Genomic DNA, 10,195 nt, shown 5'->3' with positions numbered 1-10,195 from the left:
AGGATAAAATGTTCTGTAGATATCTGTTAAATCCATTTGTTTTATAACTTCTGTTAGTGTCCATGTGTCTTCCAGGATCTGTCCATTTGTAAGAGTTGGGTGTTCAAGCCTCCCACTAGTATTGTGTGAGGTACAATGTGTGCTTTGAGCTTTACTAAAATTTCTTTAATGAATGTGGATGCCCTNGCNTTTGGAGCATAGATATTTAGGATTGAGAGTTCATCTTGGTAGATTTTACCTTTGATGAATATGAAGTGCCCCTCCTTGTCTTTTTTGATAAATCTGGGTTGGAAGTCAATTTTATTTGATATTAGAATGACTACTCCACCTTATTTATTTGGACCATTTGCTTGGAAAATTGTTTTCCAGCCTTATACTCTGAGATAGTGTCTGTCTTTGTCCCTGAGGTGGGTTTCCTGAAAGCAGCAAAATATAGGGTCCCGTTTGTGTAGTCAGTCTCTTTTCTATGTCTTTTTATTGGAGAATTGAGTCCATTGATGTTAAGAGAAATCAAAGAAAGGTAATTTCTGGGTCCTGTCATTTTTATTGTAAGTGTTGGGGTTCTGTTTGTGGCTGTCTTCTTTTGGTTTTGTTGAGGGATTACTTTCTTCCTTTTTCTAGGGCATAGTTTCTTAGTGTTGGTGTTTTCCCTTTATTATCCTTTGAAGGGCTGGATTCGTGGAAAGATATTGTGTGAATTTGGTTTTGTCATGGAATACCTTGGTTTCTCCATCTATGGTAATTGAGAGTTTAGCTGGGTATAGTAGCCTGGGCTGGCATTTGTCTTCTCTTAGTGGCTGTATAACATCTGTCCAGGATCTTCTGGCTTTCATTGTCTCTGGTGAGAAGCCTGGAGTAATTCTAATAGGCCCGCCTTTATATGTTACTTGACCTCTTTCTGTCACTGCTTTTAATATTCTTTCTTTAACTTGTGCATTTGATATTCTGATTATTATGTGTCAGGAGGAATTTGTTTTCTGGTTCAGTCTATTTGGAGTTCTGTAGGTTTCTTGTATGTTCATGAGCATCTCTTTCTTTAGATTTGGGATGTTTTCTTCTATAATTTTGTTGAAGATATTTCCTGGCCCTTTAATTTGAAAAACTTCATTCTCATCTACTCCTATTATCTGTAGGTTTGGTCTTCTCATTGTGTCCTGGATTTCCTGGATATTTTGAGTCAGGATCTTTTTGCATTTTCCATTTTCTTTGATTGTTGTGTCCATGTTCCCTATGGAATCTTCTGGACCCGAGATTCTCTGTTCCATTGCTTGTAAAAATATGAAACCCTTCACAAATTTGCATGTCATCCTTGTTCAGAGGCCATGCTAATCTTCTCTGTATTGTTCCAATTTTAATATATGTGCTGTCGAATCGAGCACAGGTTAGGTTTTTATTCCTTCTCATGATTCATTCATGTAAATAAAATGTCCATTTCTAGTCTTATTTTGCTTATTATCTTTATGGTCAATAAAAGAACCCATCACAGATAGAAAGCTCTCTAGCCTTCTGATTGAATTTTAGGACTAGATATGAGAGTGGGCGTGAAAATTCTGTGTCTGATGTACTAAACTGGTGTAAAATGAAACAAAAAAATTAGGCCCTTGTTTTGATAATAAGCAGTATCATTACAATTACAAAGCATAATTCTGGCATCAATTGATGATACCATCCTCTTTCTTTAAGTATGCAAGCACTTTATAGTTCTGAAATGACTAAGTCATGGTCCAGTGCCACATAGTTTATGCATCTTTGCCATCTTGAAGAACACCCAAGACATGAGGAGAACATGAATTTTCCTAAAGAGAAATAGAATGTTCCCTATGAAATTCAACAATCAGAATAAAATGGAATTTTTCCGCAGTACTAAAAATATAGATAATAGTCTTTCTGTCTTTATCGAGATACACTCATAAAGATTCCTGATGTGTTTGAATACACTGAGTTGGTATTTATATAACACTGAGGCTGCTTATGGGTTTTAGATATCTAAAAATACTAAGTTGTGGCTATAATCTGATATGTAGATCAGTCGAATTCCGCTATTGGAGTGTAAAATGCCAGTCATATTTCTACCGGTTTTGCATGTAATATATTTTCCAGTAGGAATTAGTTACAATGACTTTTTAAAGATGGAAACATTAATTGAGATGAGAAGATGGTGACAATATTTTAAAGAAGTAAAGTTATATACCAAGCCTTGGAATTACACACACACACACACACACACACACACACACACACACACACCATTTTCTATCTACTGAGGCAATATGAGTTACTAATCCCAATTACAAAACAAATACCTGCTTCTATTTTATACTATTATAAAAATGATTTATCTTTGATAACCGTCAATAGATTTCCACCTTTATATTGCCATTTGCCAAGTCAGTTAAAGAAATAATCTATAAAATATCTAGGTTAAAAATATAGATTTGTCAAGATGACTCACTGGGTAACAATGCCTATCATCATGTCTGGCACACTTTTGTGTTCAATCAACAGAACTTGCATGATTGAAGGAAAGAACTGACTCATGCAAGTTGGGATTTGTTTCCAAATACATGCTATGGTATATATAGACTCTCTATACAAGTAAAGAAAGAAATGTAATATTAAAATATTTAAGGTATCAATAAAAGCAAGACATAGAAAATGGAAAGCTGGTGAACAGAGTAGAGTAGACACAATCTTTAGGCTTTATGCCTAAAATGATGTAATCATTAGCAGGCAAGCTACTGTCCTAGGAATGTTCTTCTTTACCTTCCATTTCTTAACCAGATACTTCTGTTTCTTTTGAAAATCTGGTGAAATAAAGCAATGAAAACAGAGTTATACATGTCCAAGCATCACAGTTCAAAATCTAAGTTGTTCATTACAGGCAAACCACTATATTGGTGGTTGTCTTTAGAAAGCTTTCAGTTTTGAAATCTCAAATACTATACAAACTGCTTTGAAAAATACTAAAGGACATTTTCTGGAACATGTGAGTGTTTTGAGTAATTATATACTTAATGCCACTTGAAGGAAATCATGGAAAGAAAATCTAAGCATTTCCCTTCGCTTAAGTGTTTGTCTGTTGTACAAATGAGTGGCTTTTTCCCCTTCAAAACAAAAGCAGTAGGAATACGAGAAAAAAGTATCATGTTTACTGTTGAAACATACATTTCCAGTGGTTTTGCTCTTAAGAAAATCTGGAGGCTGAAATGCATTTGGTGTTTCTCTTTTATAAATCATCCTACAAGAAGCACAAAATGGAAGCTCAGCATGAAGCTACAATTACAACCACATCAGGTATATTTCAGACTCTTGAAGGCTGTAGATTTTTCTCTTGCATAGGTTACACTTTCAGTGTATAACTGCTCAAGCATGTGTAGAGTTGGACAAGTATTTAACCCCTTCTTCTCTCCTTCTTCCAAGTTCTAAATTGCAGTTGTAAAAGTTTGTGTGATTACTAGTTCTCCCTCATGGTGACAACTGCCTTGAGATAAGCACCTTAAAAGGAGGAAAGGTTTTACAGAGATTTGAGTCCATCCCTATTTAGCTCCATTGTTTCTGTGCTTGTGGCAACCCTGGCTGGGGTCATAGTGATCAATATTGTAGTCTTAGTGACCTCATGACTCTTGGATGCAGAGAAAGAAAAAAGAACACAGTCTCAATGTTTCTTTCAGGAGACAGATATATAAGGCTACTTTTGGCAAGCACTTGTTGGCATTCACAATAGTGTCTGGGTTTGGTGACTTCATTTGGGGTGGATCCCCAGGTGAGAAAGTCTCTGGATGGCCTTTCCTTCAGTCTCTGCTCCACTCTTTGTCTCTGTATTTGCTCCCATGAGTATTTTGTTCCCCTTTCTAAGAAGGACTGAAGCATGCACACTTTGCTCTCCCTTCTTCTTGAGCTTCATGTTGTCTGTGAATTGTATCTTGAGTATTCTGAGCTTTTGGGCTAATATCCATTTATCACTGAGTGCATACTATGTGTGTTCTTTTGTTATTGGGTTAACTCAGTCAGGATGATATTTTAAGGACACTGTCAATAGGACAAAATGGCAACCAACAGATTGGAAAAAGATCTTTACCAATCATACATCTGATAGAGGGCTAATATCCAAGATATACAAAGAACTCAGGAAGATAGACTTCATAGACTCAAATAACTCTATTAATAATGAGTTACAGAGCTAAACAAAGAATTCTCAACTAAGGAATATTGGATGGCCGAGAAGCACCTAAAGAAATGTTCAAAATCCTTAGTCATCAGGGAAATGCAAATTAAAACAGTCATGAAATTCTACCTCACACAAGTCAGAATGTTTAAGTTCAAAAACTCGGGTGACAGCAGATGTTGGGGAGGATGTGGAGAAAGAGGAACACTCCTCCATTGTTGGAGGGACTGCAAGGTGGTATAACCCTCTGTGGAAATCAGTGTGGTGGTTCCTCAGAAAATTGGATCATAGTATTACCTGAGGACCCAGCTATACCACTCCTGGCCATATACCCAAAAGATTCTCAAACATATAACAAGGACACATGTTCCACTATTTCGTAGCAGCAATATTTATAATAGCCAGGACCTTGAAAGAACCCAAATGTCCTTCAACAGATGAATGGATACAGAAAATGTGGTACATTTACACAATGGAGTACTACTCAGCTATTATAACAATGAATTCATGAAATTCTTAGGCTTTACTGTGTTTCTAAAATGCCTTAAACTGGTGAGCAAGCCTTTAGAAGGTGGTTTATGACAACCATTTCAGTTCCAAACCATAACATTGTTACTATGTTGCCCCAAAGGAAAATGTTTATAAATCTATTTAAAATGGGTATGAATTTACTGAAAATCTCACCCAGCCCTCTGCCCTGTGAGTGGCACTTCAGTTTGTGGAGAAACTCTGAGTCTTACTGACCCTGCTCCTTAAGTTGCTTGCTGTTTATCCTCATGCACAGCTACCTAATATATTGTTACTTTGTTCCAGAGTGGACTCCTGGTATTATATATATAAAATGTTTCAGCAGCCATGTCTAGAATTCAAGTGATTTTCTTTATGGGTTTTAGAGCTCATACAAAAATCGAGTACATGTTTGAAAATTATATTTAATTGCTTAACAGGTGATATACAGCAATATCACATGGTCATATTGACATCTGTTTGTATTCCTAATACCATTTTTAAAAAATATAATTCTACATCTAGCCTTCATAAAATCACACTGGATGATAACTCATTAGATATTGTTTTCTATGATAATTTTCTGTTATTAGCATATAGCAGTTATACTATGCATATATGAACAAGTATTCTTTTAAAGATTATAGCATATAAAACCTCTGTTCTGTAACTACTAGGGAATAATTTTACAGTTATATGTATACAAAAGCTATGTATGGTAGAATTTTCCACTTGAATAGCTAAACCAGGTACATTAGAAAAAAAAAACATAGGTATTGATTTCCTCTAAGTCACAAGTGAAGCCTGTGACATACCTAAAGTACATTATACAAACAAATCAGGTAGTAATGTCACCTGCACTTTTTAAACAATTGGGAATGAAATTTGACCTATGTGGAGATCAAAGTTGAACAAATTGACCTACATGCTTTCACTAAGTCTTTTAGAGATCATATGTATGTCATATAATTATGCTTTTCCTAGTAAAGTTGGCCTTACAAAATCAGTATACATTTCAGAGACATCAGGAAAGTTTGGCTGTTGTGAAAGCATTAGTGTCTTTTCAATTGATGTGAAATGTCCTGTAATTTTCTAAATAGAAAATATCACATACTACATTGGAATAGAAAAAAGGACATTGTGTTGACAATACTAATTTTGGAAGTACAGTTGCCTTTTGTGGCCCCCCTCAGAAAGATCAATATTTTGCTCTTTATGACTCTGAAATTAAGAATTCTACATATGTTTTCGATATAAGTTGTCAAGAAAGGCAGAGCTGTTCAGATGTATTTTTGAGACTCAATTTCCTATCTTGGGAAAATTTCTAGAAATGTAAAAATAATAGTCAAGAAGGCATGTATTTAGGAATAAAATAATCTATTCTTAAATATTTGGTAGTGCATATATTAGCATGAAACACACTATGCATTTTATAGAGTTCTTTATTGCATCAGTAATGTTACTTTATTTCGTGTACAATAATGTTAAATTTTTATTGGTGTTAACTATAATTTTTCATTTATTTCTTTGTTTTACTCATGCATAGGAATTGGTATTTTATCTGAATATTTATGTGTGAGCCATATGTTTTGCAGTGACCATGAAGGTCAGAAAAGGAAGCTGGATCCCCTGGGACTTGAGCTACAGATGGCTGTGAGTTTTCATGTAGGTGCTGGGAACCGAACCCTCTCCTTTGGAAGAGCAATCAGAAGCTCTTAACCACCAAATCATCGGTCCAGTCAAATAAACTGATACTGCCTTTTAGAAAATAACTTTGGAGACTCTCATCTGCTCCCAGGCTGCTCTTCCAGGCCTCAACACCATACTCAATGCAACAATTGTGACTTAGGTCGTCCTGCTATGCTCCTTGACCTCTCAGGTCTGAACTACACTTGACCCATCACTTTCCAGACTAAACTGTTCCTTCCTTTACCTTACCTGCTGTGGAAGGGATCAGGAGATCCAATGGAGACCTCACCTATCAGCCCAATGGGCCTCAGCAGCGGGAAGTGAAAGCTCAATGAAAGCTAAATGCAGTCATTCTGTTTAGGCAGCGCTCCCCACGTCTTCTCCCTGAAGCCCTGGAGGTGGGAGTGAGACCAGATCCAGCCAATCAAATTGTAGAGACTCAAGAGATTAAACACCCTGTGGCTGGATTTGAAGGTGACTGATAAATTTCAAGTCTCAACCAATGAGATGACACAGCACCTCCAAGCTTCCGATCTTTGGTACTGTCTTGATGGGAGTTTTGTAAAGAAGATCATAGTCCCTGGCCATGGCTTAGACAAACCTAAGCTAGGCTCCAAATGCCAAGTGTTGGCTTTGGGATTTCCTTTTGGATCTGGGATGCCAGAGGGCTAGACCAAACTAACCATAGGCATAAGGCAATGGAGGGAAAAAATATTGGGGGGAACTCACGGAAAAATGCCTGCAGTCTATGTGTCAAGGTGAGGAAGCAAAGATTCACCTTCCTGGATCCTCTGCACCTCTTGCTAAACTCAGACTGGATTCCTTCACCAATGGCCAGGACTCCTGGGAGATGGAGGCTATGGAGAAGGAGGCTCTAGCCAAAGAAGAACACAAAAGGGGTACAGAACTGTTTTGAGCTGGGAACCCTCAAGGGGCTGCCCGATGCTATGGATGGGCTCTCCGACTGCTGCTGATGTTGCCACCACCCGGTCCGCCCGAACGAACTATCCTTTATGCCAATCTGGCTGCCTGCCAGTTGCTGCCAGGACACCCCCAGTTGGCAGCCCAGAGCTGTGACCGAGAGCTGGAGCCGGAGCCTGGCCATTTAAAGACCTTATACCGAAGGGGGGGTTGCTCAGGCTGACCTCAGGGAATTGGAAAAAGCCACTGCTGATCTCAAGAAAGTTCTAGCAGCAGATCTCAAAAACCGTGCTGGGGAAGGTGGTCATTCAGGGGAGGAAACAGGATGCAGGGCTGGCTCGGGGACTGCACAAGATGTTTAGCTGATTAAAGGAGACAGGAACCCGTGGGGAAAAAGAAAAGAAAAGAAAAGAAAAGAAAAGAACTTTGGTTTACTTTTTGCTCATCCATCTTGTGTGTATCTCATGTCTCTGCTTCTCACCCCCTCTCTCTGTGTCTCTCCCCTCCTTGTATTTGCAATATTCTATTCTATATTAAATAATTATTTTGTAAAGGTAGTTTTGCCTATATTTATGTCTGTGTACCTTAAGCATGCAATACCTACCAATAGAAGTCAAAAAGTGTTAAACTCCTTGAAATTTGAATTATACATGATTGTGAGTCACCAGAAGGAGACTGGAAATTGAACTCTTATCCTCTGCAAAAGCAGCTAGTACTCTTCACCACTAAGCAATCTCTTGAACTCTCCCAAGAAATTCCTAAATATTACATTTTGTACTGTGAGAGTACTTGTATTAGTTGTTGCCTCTAATTCCCATACTTTGCATCAGCAAGTAATCAGAGCTAACTCTAATTCTACAACTTAGATATATTTTACAGTAATTTTGCTTCTGGTTTATACACATTAAAGACTGCTGGCTGCATACTTTTTCTGTTAACCTAAGACTGGCTTCTGTCCAGCCATTAGGACCTTCCGCTTTTAATCTTGAATATGTTCTCTTTCATTGGCTTCTACAACAGATGTGACCAATAATAACATTTTCTTTGCAAGATACCTTAGCTGAGAAATAGATAAAAGAGACTTTTTAAATAAACTTTAAATGTGGTATTAAGTGTGTGTGTGTGTGTGTGTGTGTGTGTGTGTGTGTGTGTGTGTATGTTTACATCTTGGATGCTGGGTGTTAGGGATAGGTCAGGGCAACTTGTAGGAATCCATTCCTTCTACCATGTGTGTCTTTGGAATCAAATCTATGTCTTCAGGCTCTGCAGCAAATGTCATTCCCCTTTCAGGCATCGCCCTGGTCTCCAGACATCTGTATTGCGTTATAAAAATATAATCCAAGATGACCTGGCTTACTACTCAGCATGCTTCTTACTGCTTACAAAAAGTATGTTTCTCAATTGTTTTTAGACATTTGGAAGAAGCAAAACAGATTTTAGTTTCAACAATTTAATAGATATGTTCTAGGCAAGAATTTAAGACAATAGCTAGGTGTATCAGTTTTGTTATCTTCCAATACTCAAAACAAACTTGGGTATTACACTGTACTGATGTCTTTAAGACTATTTGAAGTAGGATATAAAGTGTTCAAAGTCAGAAAGCTGCTAATGGCTGTATTAAGCTATCTTAGCTCCTATAACAATAGCCCATTATTTTGCAAAATTTTAGATTTGTTTTATGACAGAGAAGAGAATCTATCTCAACAAATACTCTCTATAATTTAAATGAGTGGTATTTCACTGTGCAAAGTATAGCAATTTATACATAGCAGTCATGTTAACTTGCTGAACAGTGTTTTTACAAACCAACTATGACTCACTTTTATTATGCTATCAGTATTGGAAAAGGATGGTAAATGTACTACTATGATTATGCAATCTCAGGTTTCTCTCTGGAGTCCCAGAGTTTTTGGCTTCATTTACTTTGAAGCTATATCATTACATGAAACATATTGATGGTTGTTGCACCTTATTGATGAGCTGGTCATCCAATTTTTATGAACTGATTTTTAACTTTGGGAATCCTCTTTAGCTTGTACATACAAGCTATCAACTTTTTTCCCTCACTCTTTGTACTGCATATTTTTTTTCTATCTCTCAACCTTCAGCCTTCCTTCATTGTTACTTTAAGGCATCTCTGTTATACCTAATCTATAGTTGGTCCTGCTCTATTCTTTAGATCATTTCTGAAATAACAACCTTGTAATTGTCACATTCTACCTCTTGATGTTTAGTAGACTCCTCAAAGTATTGACTTTGAGATTATTATTTAACTATATTATTTGCTTCTGCTTTTTCTTTGTAGCTGTTATTGTTGTTCTACTATTATGTTCCTGCTATATCTTTTAATATTTTAGCATAATATTCTAATGTAATAGTTGAATTCTCATCTTCTTTGAGCTTTCATCATCTTCTAGTCTTCAAACAATAAACTGTTTTGCTGTTTGTATTTTTGTGTGTGATATCTTTAAAAACTGCTATATGTTCTCACTTAAAAACAAGATTGATTAATACTTTAATGTAGTAGTAAGCTTTTAAATGTACTTATAGTGTTTTACTTTCTATGTTCTGTCAGTTATATTTCTGTTATATGTCAGTTTAGATTTGCATGCCTTATACTCTGTTATAGCTAATATTGACTATTTACTTGAATAAATTAAGAATATCTCAAAAGATAAGCCTCTAGGAAAGCTTAAAATTATCTAGATCAGTTTAACCTCTAGGAGTGCATAATAGTAATTTTCTATTTTTTTTTTTTAGGATAGATGTTTTTTTCACTTTTTTTTATTTTCTTTATTTACATTTCAAATGCAATCCCAAAAGTTTCCTATAGATCCCCCACCCCTGCTCCTCTACCCACCTACTCCCACTACTTGGGCCAGGCCTTCCCTTGTGCTGGGTCATATAAAGTTT

At 36.6% G+C, this 10,195-nt stretch overlaps 1 non-coding gene and 1 pseudogene across 1 annotated transcript; one reads left to right on the top strand and one right to left on the bottom strand.

Annotated features, from left to right (window-relative positions):
• Positions 1-1,272: 1,272 nt before the first annotated feature.
• Positions 1,273-1,379, bottom strand: LOC115063428. Its single transcript, XR_003843307.1, has one exon. It is a non-coding gene; the product is annotated as a U6 spliceosomal RNA (small nuclear RNA).
• A 5,258-nt stretch (positions 1,380-6,637) lies between these two features.
• Positions 6,638-7,648, top strand: LOC110317411 (annotated as a pseudogene).
• Positions 7,649-10,195: the final 2,547 nt, after the last annotated feature.

This window comes from Mus pahari, chromosome 2, assembly GCF_900095145.1.
Source record: "Mus pahari chromosome 2, PAHARI_EIJ_v1.1, whole genome shotgun sequence".
NCBI classification, from domain to species: Eukaryota; Metazoa; Chordata; class Mammalia; order Rodentia; family Muridae; genus Mus; species Mus pahari.
Note: the sequence above shows the minus strand (reverse complement) of the source record. Positions and strands in the feature narration are given on the sequence as shown.